A 23,248-nucleotide genomic window follows, 5' to 3' on the forward strand; every position below is an offset into this window, starting at 1 on the left:
AGACAATTAAGCTACCTCAGTAGTACATTAGGTATGTAAAACACATTTTCAAGTGAAAAACTGATGAGAGACATGAAGCTAATATGAATACCATAACCCATAACCCTTGAGTTTACCTAACATGGACTAAAGTCAGCCTAACCAAGTCTGCTTTTGTTCTTGTAGTGGAAATTATATTCTGCAGAGAGGCAGTGCTCAGGCTCTCATCTCCTTGGACTTGAGTAAAGCAGATTAAATAATGAACCACATGGAGAATTTTGACTGAAACAGAGTAATATGGAATTGCTAAAAAGTTGTCAGGTCCGAAAGATCCTGTTAAAAGCCTATGGAAATGGATCATGAGATGGGAAGAGCTTTCTGTCTGGAAACACTCTTTATATGCATTTTTTTGAGGATCAGCTTTGGTATTAATTTTACTTGATATTTTCATCAGTGACCCTGGCACAAAAAGGCAGGAAATTGATCTTTTGGTTTGGCAGCAAGTAAGAAAGTGATGTCAATAAACTGAGGAGAAAAATGTCAGAAAGAAACTGACCTGCGTGACTACTGGGATAGTAGAAATGGAAGAATTGTAGTCATGCAAGTGTCAAACCATGTACATCTATTGAAAAAAATTATTGCTAGATCCTGAGAGTTTATTAATGGGAAATGATAGCAGATGAGAAAGAACGGGAAGCTATAAAAAAAGTGATATAAGCCTACTGTTGAGATAAGGAATTATTCATTGTGCTGCACGTGACTCTTGAGTCACACAACAGACAGTTCTGATCAGGTTATTTGTAAAACAAGAGGAAGCATAACTAACTGAAGGAAGAAAAGGATCATTTGGAACAGATTTGCTGTACAACAAGAATTGGAGAAATGCTTGATTCCCTACTGTCTTGCCAAAATGAGGATGGAGAAGGGATATATGATTGCTCTATGTAAGTGATTTATGAGAACAGATAGCAAGTGACACATAAGAAAAAAAAGATGAAATAAATGACTAAAAGAAATTTAGATTAGAGGTTAGGAGAATAATTCTGAGAATCTGAAGTGAGATTGTGGGATGGTTTCTGAGAAACAGTGGGAGGATTTACACACTGTCAAACTGCTTGTTAATGCCAGGACAGGGATTACCTGACGCAAGCTGTTATAGCAAGGGTCTGGATTCAGTCTGAAGAACAGTAAACAGTTAATCAGTAGGAAACAAGTTAGTAAATAGAGGAATAATTGACAAACTGCTACCTAAACTTTTCAAATATTGAGTTTACCCCTTAGTCTCAGTCATTGTTACCCACTGAATGTTTCAACATCTCATCTCAGCAAGGCAATGAAGGAATGGTTGCAAAGTCATGAGAACCATCATTGAAATGTTCCCCAGGTCCTTGAAAAAATAGAAACTCAGGGAGGAAGACTTTGGAGAAGTGTGAGAGAAGGAGAGGGAACCTCTTTCTTTGAAAGACAACAGGAATAAGGCATGCACCTAACCCTGTGCCCAGGTTAGGATACCCAACACACTGGCAGGACTGACAGAGAAGGTAGCTGCTGTCAGTGCTGCAGAATATCCATACTCACCTTGTGTTGCCATAGAGAGACATGTTAGCCACAACTTCTGCAGTTGCCAAAATTGGGTGGGGAGAGAAAGCAGCAAAATCCAAGTTTAGCCACCTTGAGCTTCCTCTGGTAGCACTCCAGAGAGGAAGTGCTCGTGGCTGCTGCACTGCCTCTGCAAACCATATATGGCCCTGGGGACTTCCCAGAGGTGGTGACTATTTAAGCCACTACCTTTTGCTTTTCACTCCTAAATGGCTGTTCTGCCATTCTCACTGCTTTAGCTGAATTGGGCATGTTCCACTTCGGGTGGATCCAGGGAAGGACAGAACAGGCCATGCTTACACCTTGGTGATGGCTCTAAATGGAAAAAGACCAATTGAGCTAAAGCTGAATCCTCTCATGGGAAATAAGCTTATTACTACTGATAAAATTTTTGTTCAGTACCATATTTTTGTTTTTTAAAAAATCCATACAAAGAAACCAGCAAAACCCCAGTATAAAAAGCCCTGTGAAAATGGCCATGCCAAATACTTCTCCGAGACATTTGATGTCTCTCTAATAATATTTTTTGTAATTGTTTCAGAAGGAAAGTGTGCAGCATAACAACCTGCAAATGGGTCATGCACATTCATGCCTTCCAGGTGTTAACTGCTGGGGAATGGCTTCAGATTGCTTCACATTATAAATTGTTACTTGTTTACCAGTTGCCAGTTGGTGACACGGTAGCATATGTGAAATGAATTTGCAGTTTCTACTACTGTTAGTTGAAATTTTCCAGTGAAACATTTTCTCAAACTAAAAAAAGTGAGTTACCCATCAATCAGGAAGACAGTGCTTTGCAGAAGAGTATTTCTTTAGATAATCCAACAAAACATAGGTAAGTTTTCATGACGAGCATTTTGCAAATATCCAGGAAGATAGCACTGGTGATTTCTGTATATTTCTGAGTTGCTCTACCATGGGTCTAGTCCTCACATCCTCTAATCTGGTAAAATCCCTGTTGTGGAACAAGAAACTGATTTTGGGAAATCCATTTCTTGTCAAAGGTCAGCTCCTGGCTCCACAGCAATAGCCTCCTGCCATGTGTCTGTAGCTGCAGTTAAAAAACTTCCAAATTCCTGTTGAATCAGCAACCAAGACCTTGCAGTTCTGGCTTCCAGCCCTCCTCACATAAAAACATATATGCAAAATTAATAATGGTATATACATATTAAAGAAAATCAAGTTTTTCTTGAGAATCCACAGTAATTTCCAACTTCTAAAAGCAGATCTGTTTAGAAAAACGTTTTTAATTTTTCATCCATGAATAAAAATATTTTGCCTCATCTTTATGGTATTTATTTTGTCCTAGAGTAGTTAAAAGTCATTAAAATTGATGCTTGATGTTTGAGTCACTTCAGCCCTGGCTAAGAAATAATGCTCAAAACCAACTTGGTTTTGTTTTGTTTCAGTTTGTTCTGTGTTGCTTAGTAGACTTCTGTGAGATAGTTCCAGCAGAGAGATTTTTAAATGGAAAAATGCTCAGCATCACTGCAGTTAAACAAACACTAACCTTGTTCATGCAGCACAGTGTTAAGCAGAAGTTTGCTTTGGGTAATTTTTAGTCATGAGTGGCCACAAAACTGCATTTGCAGCTTGGTCTCAAAAGTTAATCTGAGCTGAACAAAGCTAGACTGCTACCACTGTCTAGCATTTCTATACAACACTGCAGTGTGAATTTTCTAAAGGATCTTAATTCCCTTTGGGAAAATTTGAGCTATCAGTTCTCAGTACTTTTGAAAGAAACCAGCCCCATAGTACGTTATTTAATTACACAGTAATTATGTATTCACTAGTATGAGAAAAAATGACCACACATAGGATAAATAGTTAACTACATGTTAGAAAGATAAAGATCTCATTAAAAATAAAAAGGGAGGCAAAACATAATAGGATCTAAAATACTTAGGTAAAGACAGAGAGTTTATTGGCTTGATCCAATAAGGGACTTAAATACCTAAGGTAAGGTTTATGGAGAATTCAGGTGCCCAATTCAAATAATGCAATCACAGCTCTCACAGCTGCTGCCTAACTCAGGAATGCCTAAAATCACAAGGCTCTTCTTCCTTGACTGTAATCTATATCTTTAGAGTGTGTCAGATTTTACTGTTGTGCACAGTCAGTGTGCAGCAGCTAGAGCAGTTTCAGCACTTGTTTCACATTCAGCCATTTACAGTCCTCAGCTGAAAAGTTCAAGAATGCTATTTTGTCAGTATACTCAGGCCACACCAGGCACAGATTCGCATTCTGAAATTCTTAGTTTGTTGTAGTTGCTTGCTTTTAACATGAAAGATGGAGAGGTGGAATAACTTTTTATTAACAATCTCTCTGTTAGATCATTGATACAAGGATAATTCTTGCACATCATTTCTGTTCCTGCAGACAACAGAATACTTTGCTTCATTGTGGCATGACTTTTAGTGGGAACAGGGCAGGATTATTTTTGCTTTCAATAGCTCTGTCTCTTGCTGGGTAGAATCACTTCTGCCCTATGTTGATTTGCATCTTTTTTGTTTAACGGGGAAACACAGCAACAATGGGTTGCTGTATAGGAGGCACTTGTTTTCTCATTTCCTTCTGTTATTCTGGCTGTGATTTAACAGAGTATTGCAAGCCCTGCTCCTCCTCTTCTTTTTTTTTTTTTTTTTTTTTTTTTTTTTTTTTAACAGAATGGTAGCTGGATCCTACAGTTAGGAGGACTCTAAGGTGTGAATTTTAAGCACTCCGTGTTTTCCATATTGTGGCGTGACTTAAGTTTCCAAGGAATTGCAATAATGGTGCTGCATTTCCCGGGTTTGGTAAGTCTGCTAATTATACTTTGAAACTGTGGAACTGACTATCCTGGAAACACTAATAGGTGGAGTCACTCATTTCTCTGTTTTCATGTTCATTGTATTTTTTTTTTCTTGTATGTGATATGTGGTTGTAGATTCTAAAGTATAGCTGAATGTTTCTACATGTGCAAGGCAACAAACTTAAAAATGTGATCAAGAAGGTCTTATTTTAAATTATTCCACTTTTAAAAAGTAACTTTAATCCAGATATGACATGAATCACATTTGTCTTTCCTTCAGGAAGAGAAACCTTGGCCTGATCAGACTCTTTCCTTCAGCCATTTTTGCATGGTAGGAGAGATGCATATAACCTACAGATTTATAAAATAGCTAAATAGTCACTGGAAAATGTGCTCCTATTAATATCAATTGTATTCAAAGAGCAATGCACTTACAAGTGTGAAGTACTAAATTTAAAGAGATAAGGTGCAGGAGCTCTTAGTGCAGAACTGTATCTGAATAATGAACAAAAAATGAAATAATAGTAAAAGAAGTACTAAAAAGACTTCTATTAAAGAAGGCTTTTTTTAAAATAAAAATTGCTCACTAAGGAAGTGTGCAAAAAGCAAATAAGTCAGCATTTTAAATGTTTATCAGTATGTTTTCCTTCAGCTGGAAGTTGTTGGCTAACAATTATGTTGAATATCTTAAAATTTTTTTTCTGAGTTTTTATGTGTTCACTCTACAGAAAAAATACAGCCTAATTGTTTTAAAAATAATGTATAGCAAAAGAAAAGGTAATTATTTTGGACATGTGTTCTCTATTCTATCTTGGTATTTAAAAATAATTTATTTTGGTATCTGTTTATATACTCTCTAATATTTTCTAATATATTCCCTGATAAAATATATATATTCTCTAATATATTCCTTACTATCAAGCTGGATGTTTTGCATCTCTTTATGATGGTCCTCTGAGATAAATAATATTGAGATAAATTTGTGTTGAATATAGTTTGCCAAATAGGAGCAATCTCTTTGAATTTTTGATAATTATTGCTCTTCATTCTTATACAAGTAAAAAAAAAGGGGGGGAAATTACAGTTATTGCATCATATTTGGATTAAAAGTATGCCTGCATTGTGTAATCAAATCTTTAACTGAAGTAGAAGGAAAAGAAAAAGCTTATTATGCTTAGTATCCAGCCTCTTGGAAAAAACTTTTCATTTCTGGGTGGTCAGTAATAAATGCAGAATTAAATTCAGAATTTCAGTCAATTAAAAGACATTTTAAGAAATGCATGTAGAAATCACAAAATACTAGGCAGCCCACTTATAGTGATAATTAGAGGGAAAAGCCCCTTATTTGTTTTTACAGGATTGGACTGCTGCTAGTATTAGATAAATCACTGAATCTATATAAATCTAGATAATGATAAAATCATTATCAATCTTTTAAAATTCTGAAGGAGTTGTTAAAGTTACAAAATTTGTCTTTCCTTATTCTTCTTAGGTGAGCTCTTTGGGATCAAAGAAGCAACTGCTCCTTGTGTTGTAGATATTTCTCATTCATAGAGTTCCATAGAGTTTTTGCATATATATCCGCTTTTTCCTTGTCTAATGGTGTCCTTCCTTCAGAGGTTTTAGAGCATTGGACAAATATTTTGTATTAAAGAGAACAGGAAATACATGAGTTTTCTTCAAAACTCTATGACTAAGACTCTTTATTAAATAGTGTTCTGTGAAGAAAATGAGCTGATCAAAATGCTGTTGCTTTATTCACAGTGGCAGAAGACATCTAATTAAATCACCTTATTTGCAATAGCTTACCTTTCAGCAGCAAAATGAATGTTACAGTTTATTCTCACTATTCAATGTTCTTTTTCTACTTTGGCTTGTATTTACTTACTTCTACTGTAGCCCATGTCCTATTTGCTTCTTGGTAGCATCACCCAGCAGCACATCGTGTGCTGTAGGCTGAGATATCACAGCCACATCTTTTCAACCTCTCCTACAAGTGTGCTACAGGAAATGTGCACCTTTATTTTACTTCTGCCAGAGATACCAGGTGGCAGGGTTCAATTGGAAGACCATTAGTCTCCATTAGACCAATGTTTTTCAACGGAGCATGGGGTCATACAGGAGAGAAGTGAGCAGTCAAATTCTTCATTTCAGCATGATTGTGTAAAGAACACTGTGTTTCAGTCTTTCTCCCACCTGTATTTCTCCTGTATTTCTCCATGTTTATACAAGAAGGTAATTGAGTATCTAGTCTTTGGCTGTTCTCCACAAATACCCTATATAGAGACAAAAGAAGACCTCATTTAATTTTTTTCCATTCCTGAAAATGCAATGCAACTTTTTTTTTTTAACTCGAGCATACATTGATTATAATTTATCCATGCAGTTGTAACAAACTTCAGGCATACTGAGTCTAGGCTGACCACACATACTCACAGGAGGCTCTGTGATAAGTAGCCCATCCCAAAAATGTGATGTGTTCTGTCCTTGTCATACTATACATAACCATTACATTTTAAGGATCTTTTTCAATGATTTGCATCTCTCAGTTTCTGATTGTCCAGGAAGGATTTCACAAGGGCTGAAAGACTGTATGTGAGAGTATTTTAAAAATCACATAATATGTTGTATTTATCTTCATCTTTCTATTTCTAGTAAAAAAAAAAAATCACGATTTTTTTAGGTGAACAGCTTATCCTGCTGTTTTTCATGGGTTTGCTGGCATGCTGGATCTGTTTTACATTTGTGTTTGGCTGTACTGGTATTGGTAGATCTGAGAGCACTGCCTTACTCCCAGTTCATGCTTGCCCTTCACTGGAGAGCTACAAACCTGACAAGGTGTTGCCATCATTTTTCTTTGTGACATACTGTAGAGCCTTCTTGTTGCAAAGTACTTGGTTTGTGTCCTGGGGCTCTCAGCTGTGGAGAGTTGATGTATAGCTCACTCTGTCAAGTTTCCTAGTTCCTGTAATATTTCATCCTCCTGCTGGTACTGACTTAACACCTCAATTCCTGGGTATAAATTTAAGCCAAAAGTTAACTATGTAGCCTAGATATAAATATTTATTATTAATTGTAGAAATAGAAACAGCAACATGTTTTTCTTTATTTTTTTTAAACATTGGAATGGACTGCTGAGTGAGGCAGTGAAATCACCATTCGTGGAAGTGTTCAACTAACACCTGGATGTGGCACTTGGTGCCATGATATAGTTGACAAGGTGGTGATCAGTCAAAGGTTGGACTTGATCTCAGAGGTCTTTTCCAACCTGGACCATTCTGTGATTCATTAAAAGAGAATGTTCTCTGTTTTTCTTGGTACCTGGATCACCTTTAAAAAAATGGTCAACAGAAAACTCTGGTGTTTACAGGACTACTTCCTGGGGGTAGCAATCTCCCAGAATTTCTGAGTTCTGCAACACCGTTAACAAAATAATAGTTAGGTCAGTGGTTGATTTCAGGCTTAAAAGCAGGTAATAAAGATTGTAGGGCTGAGTCATATCTTAGACATAGTAGCTAAGTAAACTGTCCTGGTAAAGAAACGGTAATACATCAGAATGAAAGGTTTCTGAATAAGCTATTTCTCAATAAATTACAGCATAGCAGAGCTTGCCTGTCAAGAATGAGAAGCAAAGAAGGCGTCAGCCTATAGTCTTTTTTATCCAGATGTGTTTCTCATTTTAAGAAAAATGCCAGATATTTGTAGAGGGAAGTTTGGGTAGAATAAGTAGTTATTGGGAAGGAAGAAGCAAGGAAAGTATATTTTTCAAAGACATCCTACATGTATATTTACATAATGGGACTGAGTATATTTACACTAATGGGAATGAACTGTACCTCCTTTCCTTGAAATCACCTCTTTGCCAATGGTGTAAAATTAGCAAATCATGGATGTAGCTGCTTTCCTCCTTTCTGGTATCACTTAAAGAAAAGTACAGGTTGTGTTCAGATTGTACCGTAGCTCAGATTTCTCTGTATCTGCAGCCTTTTTGGGGGCACAGTTTTAAATGTAAGCAACCTCTGATCCTTCCTTTCCTGACCCAAACAGAAGCATATGAGTGATACTATGCACCAGTAAATCTGAAACAAGTCTTCAGTCTTGGTACTGCTTCATTTTGCAATGATGACCTCCTTTCTGTAGATCTCAATAGAAAGATATAATGCCTTTATCAATTCTTACTGCAAATAGCAGTTTCTCCATGGAATGACTATATTAAGAAACCTGCTTTGAAATTATAATTTTAAGGTGATTTACATAAGAAATAACAATGCCTATAGTTAGATTGTTGTTTTGAAGTAAGGACTTGTACATCATTGTTATCTTAGAAGTTTGAGTTACTTGATTTTTTCTTTTCATTTTAGTTTTCGGAATACCGGATCATACTTTCTCTTCCACTATTTCTTCTACTGCATATCTTATTCCTTCAATTCACATGTTATTACTTTATTAAAATAAAATACATACACCAAAAGGCTGGACATGCAGCACAGGGCTGGTGGAGCTGCTCTGCTTTCTTGCTGTGGGGGTCACTGCTCTTTGGTGTACAGTGGTCTTCTGGTCAGGATCACCACTGCATATAAGAGGTTATAGAAAAGGAAAGGATCTTCTGAACTCTATAAAGTGTGTGAGTCTCCCTCCAAAGCAACCAGTGTTAGTGTCATTAGTAATACCTGTGCTCGCCTGTATTCCTGCTCTAAATGCTTTGAGAAGGCACTGCTATTTCTCCTGCGGTGGAGATAGGATATTGTAGTTCCACTGCTTGGCTCCTGGAGTTAGGATCAGGGCTTACCAAAAAAGTCTGTGAAGATGCCCTAGGGCAATGAAAAATTGTGAAGCAAAATCATGATGATTATTAAACATTCCACTGTTATCATGGAAGGTGTTAGTGCTGAGTAAGATTAAGAAGTTCTTTCTCTTAGGCAGCATGCAATTTCTGTTTTTCTTAGAACAAAAGCTATGTTTTGAATTTTTGCCCACTCAGTCAAGATACAGACAGACAAACAAATACACATCTTGGATTATTAAAAATTCAGAATTATTTTTATTTCTTTAGGAACAACTGACATAGTATGCTTTATTTCATGTAAATTCAACTCTTGGTGTTTTCTGTTTTAGGATGATACCATCTGGGAATTTTAGAAGGGTTTGATCTGCTTGTTGTGCTTTACAAGCTCAATTCTCTGGCCAGAATGTGTTTCTCATGATGAAGAAGAAAATTCAGATATCTCCAGGCAGATATTTTCCTGCAGGCTTGTCCCTTAGAAGAAAGGAATTTTGAATTCCTGCTTAACTTGGTAAATATGCTGTGCTGGAGATCTATTTATTCAGCTTAATAAACTAGCTGGGAACAATGTTTCAGATGAGATGGAGAAAAAAAATCACAGTTTGAAATGATGTTTAGTTTTCCCACTAGAAAATTGGCAGTTAACAATTACATTATTTGTTAAAAAATCTTTCAAGCAAGAAACTAAAGTCAGCTCTATTTGCACAAAACTAATGGTCTAACTTTGTAAACAATTTTTAATTACTTCTGTCATGCATAATGTATCCCAGAAGCAACATACATTTGAATGCAAAAAACCCTGCACCTTCAGGAAAATGAAGATAAAAAAATAGAGATTTCTGCCAACCTTTCAAGTAATTTTTTAGTATGAAAAGTTTGTCTGTAAAGCTTTAAAAACTGTATTTTGCATTGAGGTTTTCAGTGTGGAACAATACAGTTATTGAACACAACAAAAAGAATAGAAAATTTTTTAATAACAGGGAGCAATGGATTATTTTTTAAACTATTTTCATTCTGTTATGCATAACTGCTTCAGTTAGGTAAGAATTTTACTAAATAACTGCAACTTTTTTATTTACTTTATTTTGATTTGCCATTAGATTTTGAATTTCATGAGTCCCACAAGACAGTTCCCACTCTTGATCTGCTTAATCCCCATGGAAGGCATCTGAGTTCTGGGCCACCAAAACTTCGAGAGGGTATTAGAGGTGATGGATGTTTTGGGTGTTGGGCAAGCATGTGGACTCGCTTATGCTCACACAGAGAATATTCCTGCACTTGTGCAGACTTTCAGGAACTGACCCCTGGCCTGGCATACTCTGGCTCTTGAGGAATGGAATACACTCAGTGCTGGTAGCTCCGTGAGCAGCTGCAGTGCCAGCTCTGTGTTCGGCTCTGCTGGTGAGAGCCCCAGACAAGAGGAGGGAACTGGAACCAACCTTTGCACAGCAAAGGGCACGGGGACCTGTGGTGCCAGCCAGGGGACTGGACACGCAGAGAGAGACATGGCAAGAGCTGAGGACCCCCAGATCCGCCTGTGCTTTGACTGTGAGGATATAAACCCCCAAGTTTTTCTTTGTTTGGAGCCCCTTCTTGGCAGCACTGGGTCGAGCTGTTACTCTGTTGTTGCACAGTGATTAAAATATTTGAGGGATCCAGACGTCTGAGGTTCTGCTATAGGAAACCTGGAGTTGAGCCAATAGGGGAACCTGGTCTGACTGTGGGAGAGTGGCATGTGTAGCTGCAAAGGGACCTCAGTGCCAGCTTGAGAGTAACTGGTGGAGTGGCCTGGTATAGCCACAAACTACCAGTTTATTTTGCACTAGAAAAATTTCCACAGAGGTCCATCTTCAGATGTAGACAAAGGAAGCAGAGCCCATGGCTACTTGGAGTAGTCACTTGTGCTTCTATCTGTGCTAGAGCTGCAGTACAGTGTACATCCTGTGGTACCTTCTCTTTGGTGCTTTGCTGATGTTGAAGGGGGAAAATGTTGGAAATCACAGAACGGCAGTTTCTGCAGAGTTGTCAGTGGCTCTTCCCAACCATTGATTTCATGCTCTCCTCCTTTTCCTCCTACTTTATGTATCATGCAGCCACAGAAGTAATACTTATCTTCTAAGAATTTTCTCTGACTTTCTAGGCGCAGCTTCTTTCATCACCCACCCTCCACCCCTTTTGTATGACAAGCCCTTTCTGGTTTCTGGAACCTCAGGCAGTATAGAAGTGTTATGAGAGATGTTTTTTAGGGAAAAAGATGCTTGCAGGAGTAATAGTAGGAAGTGCTTGTGTAGGAGTATGGTGGGAATTTAAATTTGCTTTGACAAACTAGTTGTTGACAGTGAATGATGTTTTGAGTGACCTTTTGTACAGCAGAAGTGGAGTTGTGCTGGTGGTTTTGCAACGCTGGACATTTCCAAATATTCCACCAATACATACACAACTTCAAGGTGACACCACTGTCAAGAATTAATGGAACAAGTGGCAATGAGCACAAACTGAAATAAAATGTAGGAATAATATTTTTAAGCATGGGGGTGGTCAAGCTCTGGAACAGGTTGCCCAGAGAGCTTGTGGAGTCTTTGTCCTTGGAAATACTAAAAAATCTGAGTGGATATAGCCTGAAGAACTTGCTCTAGTTCAGTCTCTTTTGATTAGAAGGTGGATCAAAGACCCGCAGCAGTCAAATCTCAACCAATCTGTTATTCTGTTGTAAGAAAACATGCAATAATCCTTTTAAAATTGAAGGTAATTGGCTGGAGTATTGTTCTGACTTCCCACAATTTGTGGTTCACACACTTCTTAATACACTCTGTTGTCACTTTAGAACTTTTAATTATTACACAGGATGTAAGTGCAAATTACACATGCAAAAAAAAAAACAGGCACCAAAATCATTGTTAATGAATAGTTCTAGTTTTATAGTCACTAGTCAGAAATGTTTTAAACAATATAGAGACAAATTTGGGTTTCTTTGAAGTCTGCAGTTAAAACTTCCAGTGGGACAAGGAACTTTATTTATCACATTTTATATCTAACAGAAAACAGAAACTAAAGCAAAATGAATAGGTTAGTTATATATTTATAACTGTATAGCTAACTGTGGTATATTTAAACAGTCTGTAAAACCAAAACCTCTGGTAATTGGAAGTTCAGGCTACATCTGCCTCCAAACAGAGCAGCTGTCTCTGGTCTGCTCTTTGCACAGTGCACTAATAGCTGTGCACCCACTGTGTGTGTGTAACTTGCTGACATCATGGTTTGGCTGCTTGGCAGAAGGGAAGAGCTGGGAAGCTCCATTATTCTGTAGATAGGCTTTTAAATGTGTAGAAGCAGCTTGAGAGTGCACAGTTGAGGAATGGGTCCTTGTATGTGACAAGACACACTTTGTACTTTGCTGTACAATGAAATCTCCTGATTTCTTATGTTTGAAAGTGGAAAATATCATTGTCTTATTTGATAAATGAAACTGTTTGTCTGCAAAGCAAGCATATAAGGAATAGAATAAATATATTTTCTCACTAAAGGGGTAGTTTCAGGAAAAGAGGATTAAAATTCTTGGAAAATCAGTGAGGCAGCTACAAGTGTCAGGTGATTATATGGCCTTATGTAAGTACAGTGGTTGGTGTCTGGCCAAGTATTTCTAAAACTTATAGGGTAACTTCTGTTCACATTTAGGCAAGCATAAATCTGAAAACACTCCAAATCTCAGCAGTGTTTGCTCCTATGTTAGAGCTTCTTTTAAAAAAGAAAATTGTAACTTTTTTTTTTTTTTTTTTTACTACAGAGGATTCCTAAAGGGGATGGTGTGGTTAAAACTGGGACTTCCAGTAATTGGATTTTATTCCTGCCTTTCTTGTAGATCCCCTGTACTGTAATGGGCAAGCCATTTTTGTGGCTTGATTTCTGGCATAACCATAGCAAATATATTTGTGTATATGACATTGAAAAAGTAGAGAGTGTGTGGTGGTAGGTGTATTATCTAGTTGTTGTATGGCAGTGTATTAAAGTAATTCTGTTACTGTTTTTGTTTAATTAAAAAAAAGGTTCTAACTGGGAGAAAATAGTGTTTTTTTAAAAACAAACTTTACTCTCATTTAGTCTAGTAGTGCAGGTCATAATAACTTGCTTTGAAGGCAACCTATCTTAAATGAGTCATTTATTTGTATGGTTTGGTAGGTTTTTTAAACATGTAATAATCTTTTAAAATTTCTTTTTTCAGAATGCAAATTGTTTCCCATACTTTTGTTTTGCTTCCACCTCTACTCTTTTTTTATCTCATGCTTAGTTTTTGTGCAGTTTATTTCACATCACTTTTCCACTTCAGGTTTGATTTATCTTTAAACTTGTTGAGGGACATAATACCACTGAATAATTCTGTCAGACTCTGGCAAATCTTCAGGTATTTAGAAAGAGAGAAGGAGGACCTTACACTGGCAGAACATTGCTTGAAGGGCTGAAGATGATTGGCTAAATCTGGTGAGTACTAATTAGGTAGAATTTTTTCAGTCTGTCAGTCTTACAGATTTTCTTGGTCACATACTGAACATATACAAGGCAAGAGAGTGTATACAGTGAATTCAAGAAATGTCTTCAGAATGATGCTTCTTTTGAAAGAAATTTATGAACTGATGTTCAAACAGAAGCATAAAGTGTTTCCATATGACAACAGGATGAAAGGTGTCAGAGAGATCTCAGAAAAAGAAGTTAGAATAGGCAAGAATATGTTTGGAAATGTGTTAGCTTTTACTGGAAGTGTGAATTTGGACATCAGAGAACTCCTGTAATGCCTGCCAGGCTGTGTTCTCTGTCCCCACTGGGCTTTTAGCACTAGAGTTGCCCACCAGGCAGCATCAGATGAATCATCATGAAAACCAAACAAGACAACTTTACTTGAGAGAGAGAGAATATAGAATATGAACAATCCAACTGCCATCTGTATGTTTTCCTGATGAATGGCATTATCACATCTTTTTGTGCCAAATGAGTAAACTGTTTTCACCACACAAATACTGTCTATTCCAGCACATATTACATGCAAAGTACCAGCACAAATTTCAGGGTGATGTCTGCAATGTGAATTCACTCTGCCAGTTGAAATCCTATCCAACAAGTTCTGGTTAGAAAAGTAATCTGAAAAAGAAGTGTGGGTTTGTGATGAGTGTTAGGTCATGAAAACTCCACAGCTTTCCAGGAGCTTATAAAACACAACTGAGTCCATCGCTGTCACATTGCTTACCGATGTACTTACAACCAGCTGACTCAGTTACAGAGAGATGTACAGGCTGAAAATATATATGAAAGGGACGAATAATGGCAAATAGGAGACTTGTATGCAGGAGCATTTCAGTGAACTAGAAGAGAATTGTCTTGGTTTGAAAGACAGATATCTGCTAGGAAGGGGCAGGACCTCCCTAGAGATGGAGAATTCAAATCCCCTCCCTCCAAATTATTCCAATTAAAAGGAAAATTAAAGGAGCTTTCAGGCAGAGGTATGGGGGTAGGAATAACAGTTCTTTACTAGTATATATGACAAAACGACAAACAAACAACAACTACAGCATCAATAATAAACAGAATCAAGAACCTTGAGGGCTTTCTTTTACAAAAGCCCAGAGCAGTTTGATCTGGGTGCCCCTGCAGGACTCCGAGAGGCCAAACTGGAAGGAAGGAAAAGTCCCGGGCTGGTGGATGAGATGAGGTCTGCGCTGGCAGCTGGAACAGCAGGGGTGTCCCGGCAGGGCTGGGCAGTGCAGGGCTACAGAGTAGCAGGAGAGCCTCAAAGGTCCGAAGAAGCAGCGGCGGTGGGGGGAGAGGCTGGAGAAAGCGAGTTCAGGATTCCCGGGTACACAGCAGATGACGATAGATTTCCCAGGACGAGGCAGAGGCAGAGGGCAGCCTGACCGTCCTCCTCGGCGCTGAGAGCAAGAGTGCCTCCCCCTCCCCCAGATCTGTCTTTTTGCCTTTCCCAAAGCTAATCATCTCTCCCCTCTGAGGGACACTCCCAGGGACTCAAAAACAATAGGTGTAGCTTCGTGCTGCCATATCCCTCAAGCACTCTTTTTGTTCTGACTAAGTAGTCATTAAGGCTTCTTGGAAACTTATGGGAAAAAATTCTGTGAGAAGAGGAAAAAAAAACAAAACCAAATCTAACCCCCAACATCATCCACCCCGAATTTTTTTCCATACCAACCTATTACATTGAATTTAAACCTTCAAAATATATATATATATACACATGCATGTCCTAAATTATATACATCTATACATACAGATATGGGTACAGACACATGATGTGGGTAGTTCATCCTAAAACAAGGTCTCCTTGAGGTATGCATCGGGTCTCTCCATCCCTTTGCATCACCCACCAGGTGCATCCTGGTCCCTGAGCGAAGACAACCCCACGGGTGGGATTGTCTTTGCTGGAGGCAGAATTAATCCAAACAGTTTTTCCCAGCATACCTCTCATGTGTACTACTGGAACCTTATCTCCATCTGTTGTTCTCAGGGGCTCAGATTGGGCAGGGCCTGCTCGGTTGGTGGAACCTCGAGTGTTCACTAACCATGTGGCCTTTGCTAAATTAATCTCCCAGTTTTTGAAAGTCCCCCCACCCAATGCCTTCAAGGTGGTTTTAAGCAGGCCATTGCACCGTTCAACTTTCCCGGCTGCTGGTGCGTGATAAGGAATATGGTACACCCACTCAACGCCATGTTCCCTAGCCCAGGCTGCTATAAGGCTGTTCTTGAAATGGGTCCCATTGTCTGACTCGATTCTCTCAGGGGTGCCATGTCTCCACAGGACTTGCTTTTCCAGGCCCAGGATGGTGTTCCTGGCAGTAGCGTGAGGCACAGGGTAGGTTTCCAGCCATCCAGTGGTGGCTTCCACCATGGTCAGCACGTAGCGCTTGCCTTGGCGGGTTTGGGGAAGGGTGATGTAGTCAATCTGCCAGGCTTCCCCATACCTGTATTTGGACCACCGCCCGCCATACCATAGGGGCTTCACTCGCTTAGCCTGCTTGATTGCAGCACATGTCTCACAGTCATGGATAACCTGAGAAATGCTGTCCATGGTTAGATCCACCCCTCGGTCTCGTGCCCACTTATAGGTGGCATCTCTGCCCTGATGACCTGAGGCGTCGTGGGCCCATCGAGCTAGGAACAACTCTCCCTTGTGTTGCCAATCTAGGTCTATCTTTGACACTTCTATCTTGGCGGCTTGATCTACTTGCTCGTTGTTTCGGTGCTCCTCATTAGCCCGACTCTTGGGGACGTGGGCGTCTACATGGCAGACTTTTACAGGTATCTTGACTACCCGAGCAGCAATGTCTTTCCACTCATCAGCAGCCCAGATTGGTTTTCCCCCACGCTGCCAGTTGGCCTTTTTCCACCTTTCCAGCCAACCCCACAGAGCATTGGCTACCATCCATGAATCAGTGTAGAGGTAGAGCTTTGGCCACTTCTCTCTTTCAGCAATGTCCAGGGCCAACTGAACAGCCTTGAGTTCTGCAAGTTGACTTGATCCACCTTCTCCTTCAGTGGCTTGTGCAACTTGTCGTGTGGGGCTCCATACGGCTGCTTTCCACTTGCGGTTCATCCCTACGATGCGACAGGAACCGTCAGTGAAAAGAGCGTAGCACGTTTCTTCTGCTGGCAGCTGATTATACGGTGGAGCTTCTTCGGCACGTGTCACTTGCTCTTGTTCCTCTTCATCTGTGAGATCAAAGTTTTCACATTCTGGCCAGTTTGTGATTATCTCCAAAATCCCAGGGCGATTTGGGTTTCCGATACGGGCGCGCTGAGTGATGAGGGCAGTCCATTTGCTCCATGTGGCATCGGTGGCATGGTGGGTAGAGGGAACCTTTCCTTTGAACATCCACCCCAGCACAGGTAGTCGGGGTGCCAGGAGGAGTTGGGCTTCTGTGCCAATCACTTCTGAGGCAGCCTGGACTCCTTCATAGGCAGCCAAGATTTCTTTCTCTGTTGGGGTGTAGTTGGCTTCAGACCCTCTGTAGCTCCGACTCCAGAATCCCAGTGGTCGACCCCGAGTCTCACCAGGCACCTTCTGCCAAAGGCTCCAGGACAGGCCATGGTGTCGTGGTTGGGGGGGGAAGTGAATTTTTCCAGGGAGATGTGGGCAGTCCAATCAGTGATCAGCTTTTCTGCTAACACCTGGATTGGTCACTCGGAGGTTTGGACACGCCTCTGAGGACACAAAGAGTTAAAAGCAAGAGTCTGGGGAGCTCGGCCTCTTTTTCGGATCCTGGTTTCAGCAGAGGGACGTGTGAGGCCTTCCCCTGCCTGGCCACGAGGCTGGGTGGGGGAGGGGAAACACGTGGTCGGCTCAGGTAAGCCGGAGCCCCCGGGGGGGGAGAAGAGAGGGGACAGGACTAGAACTGAGCTGCCCCGTCCAGGATGGAGGGGTGGAAAACTGTGGAAGTGCCTTCTGTGTGTGCTCACCCCCCTCCTTCCCCCCCAAACTCCGGGAGAAAGTGCCGAGCCACGTGGGGGGTTTGCGGAGCCTGGGAGTGCCTGAGCCTGCACCCTGCCGAGAAGAACTGTTAACCCTTGCTTGGCAGAAAGAAACTTTTCTTAGACATTGATTCTCATGACTGGTGGTTTTCGGAGAGAGGGCAGCGGCCTGGGACCGAGATGATAAAGCATGATTGGAAGGAACTCGATGGAAGAATGAGAGGAGTAGCCTTGGAGCTGGACGTTTCTTGCATAATGTCAGCCATGGACTGAACTTGAGTCTCTTTTGAACATAAACTGCATTTTTGGGTGGATGCAGCTGCCCCTTGCTTTTGCTACAGTGACTGGCACTTGAAGAGTTGGAGCGAGCAGAGAAAAGAGGGGGAGGGTGAGGTGGCGCCCTCTGCCCTCAGGGGAGACCTGCTCCTGGAACCCCGGCCCCTGGGTGAAAAGGGGAGAGCTTGGCATGCAGCATCCTTAAAAAGCCCTGTATGTAGTTTTGGCCTATGAGACAGCGGTGAGAGCGCTGGACATAGGAAAAAGAGAGTGTCACCTTAGCAGACTTCTCCGGGCGGTGCTATAGGTGACATGGAAACACATAAGGGGTGAACCCCTGTTTTCTGAAGAACAGTTTGTGGTGCGAGAGAGTCTCCTCTCTCCCTTGCTGAATTGAAGATTAGTTTTTTTTTGAGTGGTGATTGTTTGATTTAAAACCCAGAGGTTGGTCTGTGAAAAGTGATGGGTGGGGAGGTAAAAACTGAGGGAAGAAATGTTCTAAGAAGTTTTTATTTCTGTCTCTGTCTGTGTTTAAGTGTATTTCTGTCCCTGTTCTTATGTAATTAATAAAGTTTTGGTGGGTTTTTTTTTTTGTTTTCAAGATTTAAGCCTGCTCTGCTCTGTTCCTGATCACATCCCACAGGAGTTGTTAGAGAAAAAACATATATTCATGGGTGCACTAACATCTGGCCAGTGCTAACCCATGACACATGGTTCCCGGCTGCAGAGTAGAGCACGTTCTTCACTTCTGGTCCTGTCCTGACTGGGCCAAGGGCCACTGCATGAGCGATCTCCTGCTTGATCTGGGCAAAGGCTTGTTGCTGTTCAGGGCCCCAGTGGAAATCGTTCTTCTTGCGGGTTACCCGGTAGAGAGGGCTCACAATCTGGCTGTACTCGGGAATGTGCATTCTCCGAAAGCCTATGGCGCCTAGGAAAGCTTGCGTTTCCTTCTTGCTGGTCGGTGGAGACATCGCAGTGATCTTATTGATGACCTCAATGGGAATCTGACGCCGCCCATCTTCCCACTTTACTCCCAGGAACTGGATCTCCTTGGCAGGTCCCTTGACTTTGCTCTTTTTGATGGCAAAACCAGCTTCCAGGAGAATCTGGATGATCTTCTCTCCTTATCTCGGAATATTAAATAGAATAGGCCTGTGAGCAATACTAGCCATTGTATGATATCATTAGCATTCAGAGAAGATTTAAACCCTTCAAAAACTGGTGGAATAGACCCAAAGAGCTGAGTAAAGGGTTGGGAAAAAATTTCCCCTGGTGTCATTTCCTCACAATAGGTACCATTGTTAAAGTAACCCCACAAACAAACACTTAGAGTGTGATAGCCATGTATCCATGTGCCTGCCTTCCAGAGGAAGTTAAAAATCCATGAATTCCTCACCTTATTAACCCATATTTCAAACTGGATAACAGCCACAGTAGCCCTAGTTATAGGGCCCATGTTTAAATAAGGGCCTGCAAATGGGAGAAACACAGCCACAACCACATGCCACCCAAACCAAGGTAAGCTAGACCACATGATGCTATTTAGGGAGGTTTCTATACCCAGTGCACAAGGTCACTTAAGAACTGTTATTCCTTTTCCTCTCAATGCCCTCAAGCCCCACAGTGGGCGCCAATAGTCTGTCTTGGTTTGAAAGACAGATATCTGCTAGGAAGGGGCAGGACCTCCCTAGAGATGGAGAATTCAAATCCCCTCCCTCCAAATTATTCCAATTAAAAGGAAAATTAAAGGAGCTTTCAGGCAGAGGTATGGGGGTAGGAATAACAGTTCTTTACTAGTATATATGACAAAACGACAAACAAACAACAACTACAGCATCAATAATAAACAGAATCAAGAACCTTGAGGGCTTTCTTTTACAAAAGCCCAGAGCAGTTTGATCTGGGTGCCCCTGCAGGACTCCGAGAGGCCGAACTGGAAGGAAGGAAAAGTCCCGGGCTGGTGGATTAGATGAGGTCTGCGCTGGCAGCTGGAACAGCAGGGGTGTCCCAGCAGGGCTGGGCAGTGCAGGGCTACAGAGTAGCAGGAGAGCCTCAAAGGTCCGAAGAAGCAGCGGCGGTGGGGGGAGAGGCTGGAGAAAGCGAGTTCAGGATTCCCAGGTACACAACAGATGAGGATAGATTTCCCAGGACGAGGCAGAGGCAGAGGGCAGCCTGACCGTCCTCCTCGGCGCTGAGAGCAAGAGTGCCTCCCCCTCCCCCAGATCTGTCTTTTTGCCTTTCCCAAAGCTAATCATCTCTCCCCTCTGAGGGACACTCCCAGGGACTCAAAAACAATAGGTGTAGCTTCGTGCTGCCATATCCCTCAAGCACTCTTTTTGTTCTGACTAAGTAGTCATTAAGGCTTCTTGGAAACTTATGGGAAAGAATTCTGTGAGAAGAGGAAAAAAAAACAAAACCAAATCTAACCCCCAACAAGAATAAAAAGACAAAATAAGATATGGTGTTCTCTACTGTTTCACAGGAACCTTCCAGCACATCTAACTTGGTTTCAGAAAGGAAAGTAACATTTTTGGTTTACTGTCTGTCTAAATAACTTAAATATGTATTCTATGCTTGTAGAAAGAACTCTTTTTAATCATTACCCAGCCTTCCTAAAACAAACATTTTTTTTCAGAATGAAATAGTTATCATAGCCAAACTATCCCTCAAATAAGGTTTTCATATTAAGAAAACCTAGAGATCTAGATTCTCAAAAAGCATTTGCTAGCTTAAATGTAGCGACTTTTAAGATCTTAAGTTTTGGCTCAGTGAGTGGTGTTTCTTTGTGCACTCTGTCTTACGTACAATAAAGCCTACTCACAGATTTCCCAAAGCCTCTGTGGAAATCCACAATTTCTGGCAGCTGATGTTTATTCAACGATAATGTGCTTTCAGTGGAATAATGTCAGTAGTGGACCAATGGCTGCCTGAGCAAAGCTCTGGGGAAAGAGAAAAGTCAAAAAAAGAACTTCAACTTTTCATATTGATTAGAGAAAACTAATTTACAGCAACAGAATACAAATACAACCAGAATTCACCTTGTAAGATGAGTCTATGAGGGCAACAGTGTGACACGTTTCACAGTTGTCCTTCCTAGTCCTGCTGCTATTTGGTGTTTCTCATATAGCACTGTTTAGTACTAAATGTTTTCAAACCTAGAGGATATCTGTTGCTATGGTTTTCGGACGGCACAGAAATAACAACATGACTCTCCATGATGGTAAAGATGAGAGCAAACTTTATTCTTCTAAATTCTACTTTTATAGAGTAGTTCGGTACAAAGAACATGATTGGTTATTCAGCGTCTACACTCTTTTGTAAATATTTCTTTCCAGTAAACATGTTGGAAAAACACCACCTGCAGATAGTTTCTCACTTCCCAAGGTTTGTTTGAATTCCTCTTTAAGATTTCTCAGGCTAACATGAGAAAGTTGCTCGCTTGCCTTTCACACAGACACTAGCAGAGCCTGAAGCCTAAGTTCAGACCAATGTCAGGCCCACATCTCCCCCTTTTAGTTTTTGCTGAGGGTGGCGTCTGTGTCTGTGTCCTCTCCTGCAGGGCCCTTGCAAGAGAAAAAAAGACAAACATGACACCAGAAGTCCCATTAGTAATCAACCAATTACTAAACAGAACTTTCATTGGGCACCAACTTAAATGGTCAGGGAAGTTCTGTGGCATTTGGTGTTGACCCTTCATAACCATGTCCATGCACCAGCGTCAAGCTTAGCTATTTACTAATTCTAATACAGAAAAGAACAAAACATCATTAGCCTGCTCAAAAATGGCAGTCTAATTTGTCAAGATCCATCACTCTAGGAATCATCCTTTCAGATAACAAGGGCTTTTTCTGCCTTTTAGCAAAGGACAGTGGTCCCTGCATTACACCTGCAACCGCAAACTGATTTAATTTTCCAATTATTTGGACAACCTGAGTTGACCCTTTTTTTTTTTTTTTTTTTTTTTTTTTTTTTTTTTTTAAATGCAAAAATGCATGCGATGTTTGAAAGGGCAAAGACCCATTGCAAAATGTGCAGGACTGGACCACTGTTCACTCAATTGGCCCATGATATCTGTAGGATGTCACCTAGAAAGAAAAAAAGAATAACAAAATTAATAAAAATATCAATAAAAAGATATCTGACTCCAAAAAAAATCTACATGATCCCAAAGACCAGAAAGGCAAAACCCACAAAGTGAAATAACAGCCCTTAATAACTACAAAACATACACCGAAGGCACGTGAAATATTACCTAAAATACAACTACATCTATGTAGGAAACTTAAATGAAACAACATCTACTATAAAATTAAAACACATGAAAAGAAAAAGTCCATTGAGACAAGATGTTGATCCTTAGCATCACTGGATGTCTTCTTGAAGCCTGGAGCAGGGAGTGACTCGAGGATGATCGATGAAAACAGGACCATGCTGCTGACACAGGACTTCTGTTGTCTCCATAACTTCCAACCACATGGTCATCTTTGCAGTCTATATGACAGCCACTAAGGCTATGCAATGTCCCTTTTCACTCCTCAGAGGTGATGGGTAAAACGACTGCTGAACCTGCTAATGATAAAACACAGGCACATCTTCCCCTTAAATTAACAAACTTGTCAGGCTCCATTGTCTAAATTCAACATCCAGGTTTCAGAATTACTTTTTCTTCAGGTTCATAACATAAATGTTACATTGTTACTTGTTATCTTTTTGATAATAATTTTGATCAGCCCAGGAACTGCAAAAGCTGAAGTGCTTCTTTTCCAGTGACAACCTGTCCATCCTTCCCGGGCAGGAATTCCAGGTTCACCTCAAAGATCAATTCAGCTATTATATTTAAAGGCCAAATTGTTGAGTCAAATAACTCATATGTAATTTTTTGCTAAAACATCTGGGCAAACAGGCAATTCCCATCCAGAGAGAGCCAAGGCATGGCCAGTGCCCAGCTCTAACTGCAGAGGAATCCCTTACACCAATTTTAAAAACAAACTTCTTAAAAATCTTATAATAAGAAACTAATATGGTAATTGACACCTCCTAAATTTGTCAGGGTAGAGATGCTCTGAGCTCAGCAGGCTCTTGAGATGGTCTGTGACCAGGATTGGAACTGCATCCCAAACCGTCAGGACAGAGGAGGCATTCTTACAAACTCAGATAACCTTGTCTGGAAATCTGAAAATATTTAGAAAATCATGAATGCAAAACTAGCATAGACAGCTAGAAAACAAGGAAAAATTCTTGGGTGACACGTGTCCTACAGGCAATTATAGACAAATGGCAAAGTACATGAGAAGAAGAAGCAGAAGCAGCAGCAGTAGCAGCAGCCGGCTGTAGAACTGTGATAACTTTATCAT

At 40.5% G+C, this 23,248-nt stretch overlaps 1 protein-coding gene across 10 annotated transcripts in view; it reads left to right on the plus strand.

Annotated features, from left to right (window-relative positions):
• The window catches only part of TRMT9B (tRNA methyltransferase 9B (putative)), a 133,708-nt gene that overhangs the window by 1,564 nt on the left and 108,896 nt on the right, over nt 1-23,248 (plus strand). For 6 of the 10 annotated variants that reach the window (XM_063401995.1, XM_063401994.1, XM_063401986.1 and 3 more), the window contains exons 2-3: nt 4,245-4,373; nt 4,650-4,700. The gene's annotated coding sequence lies outside the window, so the exon portion shown is untranslated. The remainder of the gene's footprint in view (nt 1-4,244; nt 4,374-4,649; nt 4,701-23,248) is intronic. The other 4 variants (XM_063401987.1, XM_063401989.1, XM_063401992.1 and 1 more) reach the window with 1 other exon arrangement.

This window comes from Prinia subflava, chromosome 7 (assembly GCF_021018805.1).
Source record: "Prinia subflava isolate CZ2003 ecotype Zambia chromosome 7, Cam_Psub_1.2, whole genome shotgun sequence".
Lineage (NCBI taxonomy): Eukaryota > Metazoa > Chordata > Aves > Passeriformes > Cisticolidae > Prinia > Prinia subflava.